The sequence below is a fragment of the Microplitis mediator genome, chromosome 7 (genome assembly GCF_029852145.1).
Source record: "Microplitis mediator isolate UGA2020A chromosome 7, iyMicMedi2.1, whole genome shotgun sequence".
Lineage (NCBI taxonomy): Eukaryota > Metazoa > Arthropoda > Insecta > Hymenoptera > Braconidae > Microplitis > Microplitis mediator.
Window position 1 is genome coordinate 12,166,794 of NC_079975.1, and position 18,412 is coordinate 12,185,205.

The window sequence follows — 18,412 nt, forward strand, 5'->3', positions numbered from 1 at the left end:
AACTCACTAATTCACGTGGTCCCCTGGACCCTCTACGTGATTAAAACCTTATTTACTCATCAACAAATCCCATAATTAAACTGCTCACACTTACACACTTTACGTTATAAATGCCATTACACCTGTTTTCTGATTTAAAATTAATTCCCATATAATTATCTACTACACTGTAAAGTCACTAATCAATTGACAATGACTAATTTCTTATAAACGCTAACCTTTCCCTTATCAACAATTTCGTTAAGCCGGTTTTATGATTTATGTTATTTTGCCGCTCAACATTTTATCACCGACTCTATGAACAATGCTCAAAACTTGATTATCAATTTTCACGTTTTTTTTTCACGCTACATTTTTAATTTATTATTAATTTATTAATGATTTTATTTAATTTATTAATTTAGTTTACTTACAATTGATTCATCTTAATATTAATGACTCGTTAATTTTTACTAGATCGCAATTGATTTTCCGGCAAATGCTTTACACAACCTGCCTGGAAATAACAAAGCTAATTATGTTGAGTCCGGTTTTTGATTATTTATTTACACGTTAATAGACACGACAAAACAGCTCCGTTAAGCTGGCAATGAATAGTCAGCAGAATAGACCGAAATTGGCACCAAAATTTGTTGCTAAATAGTTGCTGCAAACCCGATTTTGTTGCTCGAACCGATTCTTCGGAAATCGAGTTAATGCTATCTTATACATAAGCTAGCAGTAAACTCGCCAGATTGGTGTTGAATGGAACGTCTGATGCGTGATAATTTGTTGCTAATTTGTTGCTGGAACACACCGCGAAAAACGCATCAACAAATTGAAAATCGGCGAAGCTTGACCACCAGCAGCAAATGATTAATGACCCTGCTAACTTAACACGCGGTTTTAAATAACAAGAGACAGTCATTAGTTTTGTTGATGCTCAGAAATAGAATCAGTGGTACCCAAAGAGCCAGCAACAAAATAAAAACAACAGATCGGTAGGTTTCAACAATCAGCAAGGAAAACTTGATGGCTCTGCTATATTAACAGGTGGATTTTATGAGCGAAAAACAGTTGTCGATTTTGTTGCTGCTCAGAAATAGACTCAGTAGTACCCAAAGAGCCAGCCCGCATGAAAATAACATATATTTTGATTATATATAAAAAAATATACCGTAAATATATAATTTTATAAAACGGCAAAAATGTATGTATAATAATATATAATATTTATATAAATTCAAAGTTATACTTTGATTTATAATTTAAATTATAAAAAAATATATACATATTTTCTTAATATGTAATAATAATTATAAAATATAATTTTTAACTTATAAAATTCATTATAAATTTACATATATTGGAATGATATATAATAGAATATATTTTTTTATATATTAAATATTATATTGTTAAATACATTTTTTTATATAATTGACGTTGGAGAATCTCAAGATATTGAATTGTATATTGTATTATATAATACATTATATATCTAAAAATATAAAATAAAAAATGAAAAATAAAGACTTTCAGTTTGACGATGATTGTGAGTATCAATGAGAATATATTTTATTCGAGTAAATTAAGTATGTAGATCGAACTTGAAAGGAAGTTTGTAGAGAGAGCCGTTATGACTATAAATTTTCATTTATATGATTAATTTTTAATATAAAAAAATAATTACTCAAAATAAAATAAGTTTTAGAGGATACCGAAAGAGCATTCATGGAACTGAAAATTTTTCGAAGCACAAAAGTGTCATGTATATCTTTTAATATATACAAGCTTATATACGAGCATTATATATTCTATTATACTGTTAATAATATAAATTGAATTATAAAATCATAATATATATAAACCTATAAATTGATACTATATAATGACATATATTTTTTTTATATAATCTAATATTATATGGAGTTTTTATAATGATAATATATGCCAAAATATAAAATTATATATTATATTGATATACTTTTAAAATATACAATTTTATATTGAAACCGGCAAAAAAGTAGTTATTTTTAAATATATAATTATTCATATTCTAAATTATACTATAATATAATAAATATGATATTATCTGATATAATTTCAGAGTATAAGTTTTTTTCATGCGGAAGCAACAAAATAAATACAAAAGATCGGTAGGTCTTAACAATCAGCAAGGAAAACTTGATGGCCCTGCTATATTAACAGGCGGTTCTTATGAGCAGAAAACAGTCGTTGATTTTGTTGCTGCTCAGAAATAGACCCAGTGGTACCCAAAGAGCCAGCAACAAAATAAAAAGGAAAGATCGGTAGGTCTCAACAATCGGCAAGGAAAACTTGGCGGCCCTGCTATATTAACAGGCGGTTCTTATGAGCGCATAAAAATCTCTGGGTTCCTGAGTTTTGCCCTAATGGTCAAGTTGACAGCAGGCTGACGACAATTTTATGCTGCAGTTTCTCACCAAGTTAGTAGCAAAAATTGGCATTTCCATGAGTTGACGGCAACCTGTTGCAAACTTTCCGAGAAAGTTGGTAACAAAAGTTGGCATTACATTGGTTAACGGAAAGTTGCCTTGAATTTTTTATGACAATCTACTGCCGTAACGTGCCGCCAACTTTCTGGAAGTTAGTAACAACTTGTAGTCATCAGTTACATAAACTGAAAGTTGTTGACAGGTTGTCGTTAAGTTGGTCGCAACTAAAGTACACCAACTTTTTGATCAGAATGTCTGACCATCAAGATGCATAAATGCGCTTGATAATCGAGTTGGCAGTATATTAGCATCAATTACCGTCACTATTGGTCGCCGAGTTGAACGCAGTAAATTGGCACTGTCCTAACTCAAGTTGATGCAAAATTTTCATCAAGTCGAATGCCATCATTTGGTGAGCCATAAGTTGATAGAAATTTGCGGAAAATTTTCCGTCTTAACGTTCAAAAGTTGCGGCAGTAGATCAACGTAAACTTTCTAAAAAAGTTGGAGTTAAGTTGTGGCCAACGGTTAAAACGCGTCAAGAACTTTAAAATTGTCGTTAAATTAAGCGCAACTAACAGATCCTAACTTTCCGCCAAGAAGCTCATGCTGTTAGCCCGATAAAAAATGATTTTATCTGATTATATATGAGTATATATGATTATATATGAGATGATTTATAATTATATATAATCCTATATGAAATTATATATGAGTATGCATGGTTATACATGGAATTATATATAATTATATATGAACCTATATATAATTAGATCTGATCAGACCTGGCTGATGAAGACTAGATATAATCATATGTAAGCCCATATATGATCAGGTTTAATTATATATAAGTCTATATATAATTAGATCTAATTAGATCTAACTGATGAAAGCTAAATATAATCATATATAAGCCCACATATGATCAGGTCTAATTATATATAGGTCTACATATAATTAGATCTGATCAGACCTGGCTGATGAAGGCTAGGTATAATCATATCCCTCGCGGACTTGGAATCACTGTAAAATCATGGTGAAATCCCAGTGAGATTATAGTATAAACATTGTGAAACCATGGTGAAATTACGGTGAAATCACTGTGATTTTGTGCCATTCGGTCACTGTAGATTTATGGTTATCTCACAGTGGTATTGCTGTGAGTTTAGTGTGGTACCGCAGCCAATTCACAGTGAATTCACAGTGAATTTACAGTGAATTTACAGTGACCTTATAGGAAATTCACAGTGAATATACAGTGAATTGACCGCGAATTATGGTAAAGTCACAGTAAATATACAGTAAATTGGCAGTGAATTTTCTGTGAATTCACAGTGAATATGCAGTGGATTTCCTGTGAATTTCTGACTATTTTATTCGTAAACTTTAAAACTGGAAATATTAATAAAAATAAGAATAACAATATTAATATTAATATTAATAATAATAATAATAATAATAATAATAATAATAATAATAATAATAATAATAATAATAATAATAATAATAATAACAATAATAATAATAATAATAATAATAATAATAATAATAACGAGCCATCTGCAGTCACTACGTGAAATTCCAAGATTTCGAACTCTTTCAGAAGAGTTATTCTGAGTTGATAGAACTCTCAGTAGAAAATTTGTGCAGCTGTCAAAAGAGTCATTTAGAGTTTTTTAGAAAAATAATTGATTTCCTTAACACGTATTTTTCTTTGTACTTTGACAAAAATTGTTCAAGAAAACATTAATGTCATAGTGTAATACAAGATACCCCTGTATTACTATCAAAAATGGATTATTATCTCTCTGCTAACATTCAGCGAGTAACGCATTCCATGATTGCTTCAAGATCAGAATTTATAACTTCTGAAATAAGTATCTTACCAGGGACACTACAAAAGGTGGGCGCGATCTAGTGGTGAGCACTGAACTACTTCCGCTGCTGCTGCCTAGCATCATAACTATTAAATCAATAATCATTAGGATTAAATATACAGGGTGTCCCAGAAGTCGCGCACCCCATTGTAGAGATCGAAAGAGAAAAATATTCTGAGACGAAAAGTCCTTAGCCATTTTTCAATCAGATGCATAGTTAATTAATTATTAATTAATGAAAGTGACCAATCAGGAGCGCGCGACAGAAGAATAAAAAGTGAGTGAAACAGCAGTAAGAGACACCATAGCTGCTGCCGGCTTCTCACGCAGTACACTGAGAGTGGGGACGGACCAACCGTGGACGGCGGACGTACGTGATGCTAGGTGAATGTGTGAGATCGTGCACTAGTGTGGGCTAGCGTGAGTGTATCGGTAATAATGCACGTATGAATGTGAGTAAGGATATTTTTATTTTTTTTACTACAGGCACAAGATTTGACCGAATTCGACGGGAAAAACAGGATAATTTACTAAATTCGATCGGTCACGACTGAATTTTGATTTTTAATTGGAATAATTGAAGTAATTTTAAATAAAAAAATCAGTGAAGGAGCTCAGGCAAAGGCACAGGGCGAAAGTTACTGGACGTAAAGTTTATTCATGAGGAATGATTAGAGTAATTTTTGATTAAAAAATCAGTATCAAGGCACTAGGCGGATATGACTGAAAGTTTTTTTTATTTTAAGTAATTAAAGTAATTCTTATTTGAAAAATAAGTAGGGAGGGTCAGTTAGAGGCCCTGGGCGGCTATGAATGAATTTTTGTTTTTATTTGGAATAATTATGGTAATTTTTAATTGAAAAATAAGTAGTGAGAGTCAGTTGAAGGCACTGAGTGGCTATAAATGAATTTTTATTTTCATTTAGAATAATTAGAGTAATTTTAAATAAAAAAATTAGTGGCGAGTGTCAAGCAAAGACACTGGGCGGCTATGCATGAATTTTTATTTTTATTCAGAATAGTTACAGTAATGTTTATTGAAAAATAAGTAGCGAGAGTCAGTTAGAGGCCCTGGCCCCTTATAGGAAGAAACAATAGGCCCAAGCTTAACCGAGGCTTGGCACAAGACTTATTAACTCTGGGATGCCAAGACAGCATCTTAGTATTGGCCCAATAACCAGTGCCAGTATTGTGCCAAGACTGTTGCTAAATAAGCACCTATGCATATTAAAGTAAGTTTTATTTAAAAATTAGTCAAGTAGATACACTGTGTGGCTACGGCTGATTTTTTATTTCCATTTAGAATAATTTAAGTAATTTTTAATTTAAAAAATTAGTGGCGAGTGTCAAGTAGAGGCACTGGGTGGCTATGTGTGAATTTTTATTATTATTTGGAATAATTAAAATAATTTTTGATCGAAAAATATGTAGCGAGGGTCAGTTAGAGGCACTGGGTGGTAGGTACAGAATTTTCCTATTTTTTAAATTATTGGAGTAATTTTTAATTAGAAACCAGTAGCGAAGGTCAAGCAAAGGCACTGGGCAGCTGATTTTTTCCAGTTAATTACTAAAGTAATAATTATTATTTTAAAAATAAAAAAACAATTAACTCGAATGGCTTAACAGAGTGTCGGCTGTCAATTTATTCTGGTAAATTAATGAATTAGTAATTATAATTATTAAAATAAAAAACCGATGGACTTAGACGAACCGAGAGACCATCGTTGGTTTCTTTATTTCAGTTATTTAATAAAATAATAATCATTAATATGAAAGTAAAAATACGATCATCTCAGACGGGTTAACAAAGTGTGGACGGCTAATTTATTTTGGTAAATTAATAAAATCATAATTATAATTACTAAAATAAAGAACCGATGTTTTTAGACGGGTTAACGTGTCGTTTGCTGATTTATTTTCCTTAAAAAACTTCTGTGTTTTTATTCTTTCGTTCTCCTTGTTTATTAACTTTTTTTTTTCCAATTGTTGCTATTATTCCGACTCTCTTGTTTTTTTTTCTCATGCGTTTCGCGATTCGATTTGTTTTCCGATACCATTTGTTTTCTTCCGTCTCTTGGCTAACTGTTTTCCGTTGTCAGTCGTTTCTGAATTTTCTGTCAACGAACTACGTTATCATGGTTTATACTTCTGCTGATTTTACCGAGATGATTATTCTCTATGGCGAGTGTAATCGCAATGCTTCGGCAGCTGCACGCGTTTATCGTGAGAGGTTTCTGAATCGTGACAGCTATCCGGATAAAAATGTTATTCTCCGCGCTCTTCATCGTAGTCGCGAATCCGGCAATTTGATGCCGAACAACGTCGAGCGAGTCGGTCGACCTCGTGAGGTTTGGAACGTTCGCAACGAAGAGCGCGTTCTCGCTGCTATCCGTGCGGATCCAAGTACGAGTACGAGACGGGTTGAACGTCAGATTCACATTTCCCGCTCGACAGTGAACCGTATTACTCGCACTGAGAAGATCCATCCTTATCACAGAAGAAAAGTGCAGAAGTTAGAAGATGGAGATTACCGCTTGCGAATGGACTTCTGTCAGTTCATTCTTGACTCCAACGACGCGGATCCAAATTTTTTACGGGGAATATTGTGGACTGATGAATCACTCTTTACTCGGGAGGGGTGTTTCAATCGACATAATAGTCATTGGTATGAAGACGAAAATCCGCACATGACGGTGAACCGTAATTTCCAAAATAAATGGAAGATTAATGTCTGGGGTGGAATTATCGGTGACCACGTCATTCTTTACGAATTACCCGAAACAATGGACGTAAGTCAACATTTGAATACACAAGTAAAAATTCTTATGTGTGGAGGATTTGAATTGAGTCTTTTTAAAAATTAACTGAGAGCTATTACCATTCATAAAAATTGAACCTTTTTTACGCTAGTGATTTTTGTGTTTCAATGGAATCGTTCGATTTTTCATAATTAGTTACGTCGTCCTCGTCGTCCTTAAATATTCCTTCACTGAATTCACCACTTCCATGTACCTATTTCCTAGTTTCCTACAACAAACCATGAATTCTCCTTATTACAGAGCATCCAATACCTGACATTCCTGCGTGATGAACTTCCTCAACTACTCGGTGAAGTGAATGAGCAGCCGATGTGGTTTCAGCATGACGGAGCACCGAGTCACTATGCTGGTACAGTGAGAGACTTCCTCAACGGGGTTTACCCTCAATGTTGGTTGGGAAGAAACGGACCACGAAGGTGGCCCCCTAGATCACCTGACTTGACGCCACTGGACTTTTTTTTGTGGGGACATTGCAAGGAAATGGTCTACTTTGATGAGCCCCAGGACCAAATGGAGACCGTGGCCCGCATTAATGCTGCTCAGACAACAGTCACTGCGGAAACGCTAGAGGCTGTCCGAGAAAATCTTCTCAAGCGATGCCGGCTCTGTCTTCAAGTAAACGGACGACATTTTGAGCATCTACTCGATTAAATGTAGATGCATTACTTCTCTCAAATAATTGTAACCAATCAAATTTAATCAGCGCTTGCGGTAAAAAAGATTGATGTTAATCGTTGGATTTTTAATTTTTAAATTCTTCAATATTTCTCAGTAAATAAATTTTTTATTGTAAAAACCATTACAGTGTTTTTGTCTGAGCTTAGTATTAGTTTTTAAGCTTAAAAATAACTTAAATAATTCGAAATAAATAAAACAATTTAGCCATAGCCATCTATTGCCTCGCTACTGATTGTAAATAAAAAATTACTTCAATAATTGTAGACTAAAAAAATTCAATCATGGCTGCCTAGTGCCACTGCCTGAGTCTCGCTACTGATTTTTTATTTGGAAATTACTTCGAGCATTCAAAATAAGTAAAAAAATTCCGTCACAGCCACCAAGTGCCTCTAACTGACCCTCGCTACTTAATTTTCATTTAAGAATTACTGAAATTATTCTGAATAAGAATAAAAATTTATGCATAGCTGCCCAGTGCCTCTACTTGACACTCGCCTATAATTTTTTAAATAAAAATTACTCTAATTATTCCAAATTACAATAAAAATTCATTCATAGCCACCCATGGCCTCTTACTGACCCTGGCTACTTATTTTTCAATTAAAAATTGCTGTAATTATTCTGAATAAAAATACAAATTTATGCATAGCCGCCCACTACTTCTACTTGACACTCGTTACTATTTTTTTATTAAAAATTACTTTAATTATTTCAAATTACAATAAAAGTTCAGCCATAGCTGCCCAGTGCCTTTAAGTGACTCTCGCTACTTATTTTTCAATTAGAAATTACTGTAATTATTCTGAATAATGATAAAAATTCACGCATAGCCGCCCAGCGCCTCTACTCGACACTCACCACTAATTTTTTTAACTTAAAACTACTTAAATTATTCTAAATGAAAATAAAAAATCAGATATAGCCACACAGTGCCTCTGACTAACCCTGGCCAAGATTCAACAGACATTTTATTGACAAGCCTTGGTTTACCAGTCGAAATAACAAATGGTACCTAAAAATCTCTGGCTTCTGTGAATAGCATAGCAGCCTAGTGGATAAGACGCTTGCCTACCAGCCTTGAAGGACCAGGTTCGAGACCCAGCGAATGCAAAAAAAAATTAGTTTCATCGATCCACCTGATTTCTCTGTGTGCAAATTTATTTCCATTTGTTACCATCACGCACATTTCTACTAATATGCTTTTTTTCTTATTTATCTTTAATATGCATAGGTGCTTATTTAGCAACAGTCTTGGCACAATACTGGCTCTCGATCTTGGACCAATATTTAGATGCAGTCTTGGCACAACACTGTCACTCAAGCTTAGCTCGGTGTTATCATTTTGATGCTTAGACAGACTTGGACCAAGCTTGGATTTCAAGCTTTTCCCAGAGTTAATAAGTCTTGTGCCAAGCCTCGGTTAAGCTTGGGCCTATTGTTTCTTCCTATAAGGGGCCAGGGCCTCTAACTGACTCTCGCTACTTATTTTTCAATAAACATTACTGTAACTATTCTGAATAAAAATAAAAATTCATGCATAGCCGCCCAGTGTCTTTGCTTGACACTCGCCACTAATTTTTTTATTTAAAATTACTCTAATTATTCTAAATGAAAATAAAAATTCATTTATAGCCACTCAGTGCCTTCAACTGACTCTCACTACTTATTTTTCAATTAAAAATTACCATAATTATTCCAAATAAAAACAAAAATTCATTCATAGCCGCCCAGGGCCTCTAACTGACCCTCCCTACTTATTTTTCAAATAAGAATTACTTTAATTACTTAAAATAAAAAAAACTTTCAGTCATATCCGCCTAGTGCCTTGATACTGATTTTTTAATCAAAAATTACTCTAATCATTCCTCATGAATAAACTTTACGTCCAGTAACTTTCGCCCTGTGCCTTTGCCTGAGCTCCTTCACTGATTTTTTTATTTAAAATTACTTCAATTATTCCAATTAAAAATCAAAATTCAGTCGTGACCGATCGAATTTAGTAAATTATCCTGTTTTTCCCGTCGAATTCGGTCAAATCTTGTGCCTGTAGTAAAAAAAATAAAAATATCCTTACTCACATTCATACGTGCATTATTACCGATACACTCACGCTAGCCCACACTAGTGCACGATCTCACACATTCACCTAGCATCACGTACGTCCGCCGTCCACGGTTGGTCCGTCCCCACTCTCAGTGTACTGCGTGAGAAGCCGGCAGCAGCTATGGTGTCTCTTACTGCTGTTTCACTCACTTTTTATTCTTCTGTCGCGCGCTCCTGATTGGTCACTGTCATTAATTAATAATTAATTAACTATGCATCTGATTGAAAAATGGCTAAGGACTTTTCGTCTCAGAATATTTTTCTCTTTCGATCTCTACAATGGGGTGCGCGACTTCTGGGACACCCTGTATATTCATTAATCTCGAACAAATATATATATATATATATATTCATTCTGAATGGATATATTTTTTTGTGTCTCAGTAATATTTATTAGAGTTGATATAATAATATGTTGCTTTAATATTTGGGGTTGTTGGCACTGTAAAATAATTTAGTTGTCTATTAAATAAATATTTTCTTAACTTAACCAAATGATTTTATTATCTTAGAGAGAGAATTATTAATGTCAACCAAATAGAGTCTATATTAAATCATTTATTAAAAATGAGAAAATAGATCATGTCAACGTAATAAAATTAAGTTGTCCTAAATCAATTTTCGTTTAATAGAATTTAACAAAACCAATTTAATTGCCGAAGAGGAATTTTTTTCGTGTATTAAAACTTCCTGTAGAAAATTTGTGCAGCTGTGAAAAGTGTTATTTGGAGTTTTTTATATTTATTAAAATGTAAAAAAAATATTCATGTTATTTTTTTTTAACTGTTGATTATTTCTGATTTTTAAATTTAAAAAAATTTAGAAATAGTATGAGTGTTTAAACACATGAGTGGAATTATCAAAAAATTTTTATAAATTTGATAAAAAAAAAAAAAAATGTTTTTAATTACTTCTTTAGATTCCACCAGATGATTTATTATCTAACATGTTTAAGCCACAATTATATTTATATTTTAATATATGTATAAATAATTACCAGCCGTAACAAGTAATTGAAGTATCAATTATCGTCGGCATTATAAATTCGTCTCTTGACACTTAAGCTTCTAGCAACAAATTATTTTGCACACGGCAACGTAATCCGCCAAAAATTTTAATAAATATAAAAAACTCGAAATAACACTTTTGACAGCTGCACAAATTTTCTACAGGAAGTTTTAATGCACGAAAAAAATTCCTCTTCGGCAATTAAATTGGTTTTGTTAAATTCTATTAAACGAAAATTGATTTAGGACAACTTAATTTTATTACGTTGACATGATCTATTTTCTCATTTTTAATAAATAATTTAATAGACTATATTTGGTTGACATTAATAATTCTCTCTCTAAGATAATAAAATCATTTGGTTAAGTTAAGAAAATATTTATTTAATAGACAACTAAATTATTTTACAGTGCCAACAACCCCAAATATTAAAGCAACATATTATTATATCAACTCTAATAAATATTACTGAGACACAAAAAAATATATCCATTTAGAATAAATATATATATATATATATATATATATATATATATATATATATATATATATATATATATATATATATATATATATATATATATATATATATTTGTTCGAGATTAATGAATATATATTTAATCCTAATGATTATTGATTTAATAGTTATGATGCTAGGCAGCAGCAGCGGAAGTAGTTCAGTGCTCACCACTAGATCGCGCCCACCTTTTGTAGTGTCCCTGGTAAGATACTTATTTCAGAAGTTATAAATTCTGATCTTGAAGCATTTATGGAATGCGTTACTCGCTGAATGTTAGGAGAGAGATGATAATCCATTTTTGATAGTAATACAGGGGTATCTTGTATTACACTATGACATTAATGTTTTCTTGAACAATTTTTGTCAAAGTACAAAGAAAAATACGTGTTAAGGAAATCAATTATTTTTCTAAAAAACTCTAAATGACTCTTTTGACAGCTGCACAAATTTTCTACTGAGAGTTCTATCAACTCAGAATAACTCTTCTGAAAGAGTCCGAAATCTTGGAATTACTCTGACTTTATACGTCAAATTAAAAGTTATTCCGAGTTTATAAGACTTTTTCAAACTTCGAAGAATGCTTGAACAACTTTTTTTTTGATAATTTAAAATCACCATAAATTTACTGTGGAATCATGGTGAAATCACCACAAATTTACGGTGGAATCATGGTGAAATCACCACAAATTTACGGTGGAATCATGGTGAAATCACCATCAATTTACTGTGAAATCACCATTAATTCACTGTAAACTCGCAGTGAAATCACAGTGAAATCACTGTAAAATCATAGTGAAATTACCATAGTTTACTGTGAAATCATGGTGAAATCACCATAAATTTACTGTAGAATCATGGTGAAATCACCATAAATTTATTGTGAAATCATGGTGAAATCACCATTAATTCACTGTAAACTCGCAGTGAAGTCACAGGGAAATCACTACTAAATCACAATGACAAAATGGCACAAAATCACTGTGAATTCACTATGAATTCACCGTAAACACACCGTAAACTCACGGTGAAAGTGAATTCACTGTGATTTCACTGTGATTTCACAGTGATTCCAAGTCCGCGAGGGATATAAGTCTATACATGATCAGGTCTAATTATATATAAGTCTATATATAATTAGATCTGATCAGACATGACTGATGTATATAGGTCCAATATATACGCATATATAATGTGACAATTTTAGTATTAATGTTATTAAATTTTTATTTTCTCAACTATCAATCAAACTTAAATCTCCATTAGTTAAAAAATATTCAAAAGTTTCGGAGCCAATTTTTGGAGCCAAAGTAATCGATAACCTCGATAATAGATTATTCAGACATTTTAGATTAAAACATTAGCGTGAGCATAAAAAAATTAATTTTATTTTTTTAAATAATATGACAAAGAAAATGTAACGACAGTTTGAACTCTTTTGATTTTATGATTCTAAAGGTTATTATCACAAATTTTTCAATCGATTGAATTTCATACGATTTTGTGGAATTATTTAATGTTTCGCAAAATTTTATATCAGATTTTTTAAATTTCACATCACAAAAAAAAATTTAAAAAATTTAATAAAGCTTAATGAAATTTTAAACAATTATCATCGAGGCCCACAAATGTTGTTTCTATGAATTTTCATATAAGTTCATAAAGTTTTTTTAAATTTTGTAAAAATCCTTCACGAAAACTTATGAACTCTGATTTTTCCGGCACTTCACTCTAAATACATCAATTAAGCACGAGATTTGAACTCCCGTGATGTGGACCAGTGAGCAACGTTCAGGACTACCAGCCAAGAGGAGCCATGTTCGAACCCAACAGACGCCTAGGATTTTTCCATAATTTAACTTTATCTAATCTTGTTTCTGAATTCACAATGCGTTCGCGCGGTAATAATCAAATCAAAAATTCGGTATCTCATTTTTTTTTTTATCCGAATGGATAATTTTGACATCACTCATGTGTCATATTGACGTCATAGAATGTCACACTGACATTACATGTACGTCATGTATACGTCATTAGTTTTACATCAGAATCTTACGTAAAAAAGTGTGAAATAATGAGTCGCACCTGACTCATTCGTGACTTATATCTTACGTAAATGATGATATAGCGTAACGTCATTCTGACGTCAAATTTACGTCAATGTGTTTACTGGGCGATCACTACTAAAAAATATTTTCAACTAAAATTTTTAAAATTAATCAGTTAATAAATAACATAAGCTAGAACACAATGTACCTCAACTTAGGTTACTCCAAAGTAGACATGGCTTAGAAGTAAACAGGACTTATTCATTGCAATGACGAGTTATAAAAAGTAAAGGTTTTTAGCGGCTACACAGAAAAAATAGTTAACTTAATTCAAGAAAAATATTATCTTTCGAATTTCCCTTCTTGACTCAATAAAAATAAAACACTTGATTTAAAAACTTTTTTTTTGTTCGAAACAGTAAATTCTCTTGCTCCAAAAAAATTTATTTTGGTAAAAAGGCTTCGCCTTGGCTAACAATTGCATGTGATCTGGGACTTGTCTTATTTTACTGGCCTAGGTATGTAATATACTATTTAAAGCAAAATTGAAAATTTCTTGGTTTAACAGAAGAAATTCTTGACTGAAGAAAATAAGTCATCCCTTGCCAAAAAATCAACGTTTTGAGCGAAAAAAAAATCTACTTCGGCCAAAAAACTTTTTTATGCCCCAAAGAAAAAATTTTCTTACTCCAAAAAACAAAAACCTTGGGTCAAGAAAAAATCTCGTGGCCTAAGAAAAAAATTTTCATGCTCCGAAAAACGAATTGCTTAAGTGATAATAAAAGTTGCTGGGGCAAAGACAAATATGTCTAAGTCAAAAATGTATTCTCTCTCCGAAAGGTTGACGTGTTAATTCGATTTTTTTTTGTCTGGAACAAAATTTTTTTGTTTTTTGATTTCGAGAAAAATTATTCAAGTAAACATTAATATTAAATATTAAAGTCATGATATATCATAGGATATATAATAGTACAATTCAGAAGGTAATTGCCGCTCTGTCAAATAACAGAGGAGTACTCGACGGGAGTTTTCTAGACGAGGAATTAAAGAGGGTCCACTCTACCTGGCGCGGACTACGACACAGGCAAGTGAACAGTTTCACCCACGACGAAAAGGCGACTCCCCACCTGGAGGCTTTCAGCCAAACGGTGGTAGGCAATCACAACCGAGTAGGTGGGGGCGAGGTGGATTTTATTCACTCTCCCCTCGGGTAACGCAGAATAGGACCTGCGGGGCGGCACTAGCTACCCGTCAGGAACCGGGGACAGAGGGCCGAGAAGGGGAGCTTAGCAACGCGATTTGTACCGACGGCGGTAACGGAGAATTGTAACGCCGTGTATGAGTGGGTTTTTCTTTGTTTTATTGTAATTGTACTACTGTTATTTTTATTAGAATAAAGAGGTTTTGTAATTTACTTATAGTTTACTTTTGCACAATAATTTACCCTCGTCAGAATCCTGGACTCCGGCGAGCTTCACTCGAGCCGGGGGTAAGATTTGTTTACAATAAATTAGTTAATTAAAGCACCCGTTACAAATTTTGGCGAACAAAACCGTACTGATATTTGGAATAAAACAATTCTAGAATATCTTTCTTACAAGGAACACTACAAGTAGTAGGCACGATCTCGTAACGAGCACCGAACTACTCCCGCTGCTGCTGCCTAGCACCGGTGACTTTTCCCTTCTCGATATCCATCTTTTCTCTCGAGAAATTTTTTTTCTCTTAGCTTGAGCAACTTTTGTTATCTTGGTCGGAGAATACAAAAATACTTGCGTGAAAAGAATAGTACTTGTTCCGAGAAATTTCATTTTCTTCAACCAAAAAAATGCAATATTGCTACGACTAAATTATGTTTCTCGCTCAAAAAAAATATTCCTTACTTTAAGAAATATAAAGTCCTGATACAAGTAAAAATTTTTTGATTTAAGCCAAAAATTATGTTGACGTAAGAAAAAATTTTTGATTCAAGATAAAAATTCGAAGATCATTGTTTTCATGGTGCAAGTAGATTTTGATTTTCCGAATCGATTAAAAAAAATTTCTTGAATCAAAAATATTTTCCTTAATTCATGTTAACTGTGATTTCTCTATAGGATTATTGATACCAATTTGTAACAAAAAAACTGAATAATTTTTATAACATTTCAAACGTTGTGACGGATATAGCTAAATATAAATGACTTCAAATAATTTTGACAAATGTGACGCATCAATAAGTATAGAAAAAGCGCAAACACTTAATTTTTAGGTAATCTGCTGTTCTAAAATTATCGCCATTGAGAAAACAAGGGTTGCCTAATTCTAATATGTTTTGAAGTTCAAAAAATTAATGAACGCATATAAGTCGTGATAAAAGATTGGGTCAATAGAAAAATACATGAAAGAAGACGAAATCAGCAACTAATTCTATTGTATGGAAAACAAGTATTAATACAACAGGACCATTGATTCTCAGTTATCGGTCGTTAAAACTATCCGTTATTTTGTTTCTATTTTGGTGCTGGCTTTCTGAATATTTCTAAGTCTATTTATTAACAGCAATAAAATCAACGACTAATTTCTGCACATAAAGACCTCCTGTTAATATAGCAGGGCCATAAACTTTCCCTTACTGATCGGTAAGACCTACCGATTGTTTGACTTTATTTTGTGGCTGGCTCTTTGGGTACCACAAAGTGTATTTCTGAGCAGCAACAAAATCAACGATTTTTTTTGCGCTCATAAGAACCGCCTGTTAATATAGCAGGGCCATCAAGTTTTCCTTGCTGATTGTTGAAACCTACCGATCTTTTGTTTTTATTTTGTTGTTGGCTCTTTGGGTACTACTGAGTCTATTTCTGAGCAGCAACAAAATTGACAACTGTTTTTCGCTCATAAAATCCACCTGTTGATATAGCAGAGCCATCAAGTTTTCCTTGCTGATTGTTGAAACCTACCGATCTGTTGTTTTTATTTTGTTGCTGGCTCTTTGAGTACCACTGAGTCTATTTCTGAGCAACAACAAAACTAATGACTGTCTCTTGTTATTTAAAACCGCGTGTTAAGTTAGCAGGGTCATTAATCATTTGCTGCTGGTGGTCAAGCTTCGCCGATTTTCAATTTTTTGATGCGTTTTTCGCGGTGTGTTCCAGCAACAAATTAGCAACAAATTATCACGCATCAGACGTTCCATTCAACACCAATCTGGTGAGTTTACTGCTAGCTTATGTATAAGATAGCATTAACTCGATTTCCGAAGAATCGGTTCGAGCAACAAAATCGGGTTTGCAGCAACTATTTAGCAACAAATTTTGGTGCCAATTTCGGTCTATTCTGCTGACTATTCATTGCTAGCTTAACAGAGCTAATGCAAACTATAAAGGAATCACGTACAAAAATCTCGACATGTGGTAGGTAGCGGTTAATGACGCTACTCAATAATCAGTAGCCTTGATATACTAGCTAATTGAAAGCTAGTTGAAAGCACGATGCAGATTGAGATGTTGAATGCCTCGTTCAGCTGGTGTTACCGCTTGGAGTCGGCGTGGTAGCATAGCTGCATAAAACGAATTTCCCCATTGGCTTAAAAGCGCGCCAACAGGAAGTAGTTAACAGCCAATTTCTCTGATTAGCTGCCAAGCACGCTGGTATAAGACCAATTTTCTAATTGGTCGATTGGTAGTGGTTTCTCATGCCGTCTTGACACGGTCATGATCAAGAAATTGTATGTGCCGGGGCCAAATAGCAAGTGACCCGGAACTCTTCTGACTTTGAAGTCAGTAGCAAGTTCAGTAGATCCTGGACGTAGTGGAATTGCACGAAGCTTTTCAAATTGTTTAAGCTCGTGACTGAGCATACATATATATATATATATATATATATATATATATATTGTAACATGAGAAAAAATTCGACATCGACCCAAGGTTTGAAATTATTTAAATAAAATAAATAGTTATCCGGTGAGCCCATTCTGGTGACACCTATGAGCAAAAATTTCGACTATGACCAAGCAATCGACTCGACGCATTGATTGTCAGGAGAGATCCGGGATAGACGCCGAACTGATCGGCCACGTTTATTTTATTTGAACAATTCGACTCTGAACGATTCTCGATTCCGACGTATGAACGATTTGAATTACGACATGTAAGATCAATCCGAGTTTGATCAACGAACAATAATTCGCGACAATTAATTACGACCGAAAATAACCGAGTTCGTGAACAAGTGAACAAGCCGAAGCCTCGGCCTGAAACTGAACAAAGTGTGTAACCGATCTGATAAAAAAGAAGTGCAGTGCGCACGTAATAATAATTAATTAAATTATTAATTACGCGTAAAAATTCTATGATCGTGCAACTTAACGTGTTACCGAAATAAAATATTATTTTATTTTTTATTTTATTTCGTTCGAGCAATTCTGAGAATGACGGATTATCCGTGTCTCATTCGCAACTGTAGTCTTGTCACCTCGCCGTGTAAGAATACTCTGACGTCACTCGTCAAGTATTTCTTTAATACTTCCGCTGTACGTGTGTCTCCAGACAATAAAATTATTTTATTCTAATTTCGTTAACCGACTGTGTTTTTTTTTTAGCAATGAACTGATTTGTTTTCCGATTGTAACAATCGATACACATGAATTACTTTTGATCCCAAGTAATTTATAATTTAACTTAATTAAATTTTTCTTTTAATTATTTTTATAATTCAAGGTACATCCAACGATTTAAAAATGAGTGTTGGACTTACTTTGAATCAATTAAAAATACTTTGAAATGGACAGCAATTATAATATCGAAATAAAATAATATAACGCATGAAGAAAGAGTAAGTGAAATAGAAGTAAAACCCAGCGGATAGACAAGTATCTGTCTTTCTCTCTCATAAACGCAGCTGCACTGCGATGGCCGGTTTACTC

General features: G+C 33.1%; 1 protein-coding gene across 3 annotated transcripts in view; it reads left to right on the forward strand.

Annotated features, from left to right (window-relative positions):
* LOC130671294 (synaptotagmin-1-like) overlaps positions 1 to 18,412 on the forward strand; it is a 123,191-nt gene that overhangs the window by 93,745 nt on the left and 11,034 nt on the right. The window contains exon 10 of one of the 3 annotated variants that reach the window (XR_008990496.1): positions 2,090 to 2,447. The exons of the other annotated variants lie outside the window; for them this stretch is intronic. The gene's annotated coding sequence lies outside the window, so the exon portion shown is untranslated. The remainder of the gene's footprint in view (positions 1 to 2,089; positions 2,448 to 18,412) is intronic. 3 annotated transcript variants of the gene reach the window in all.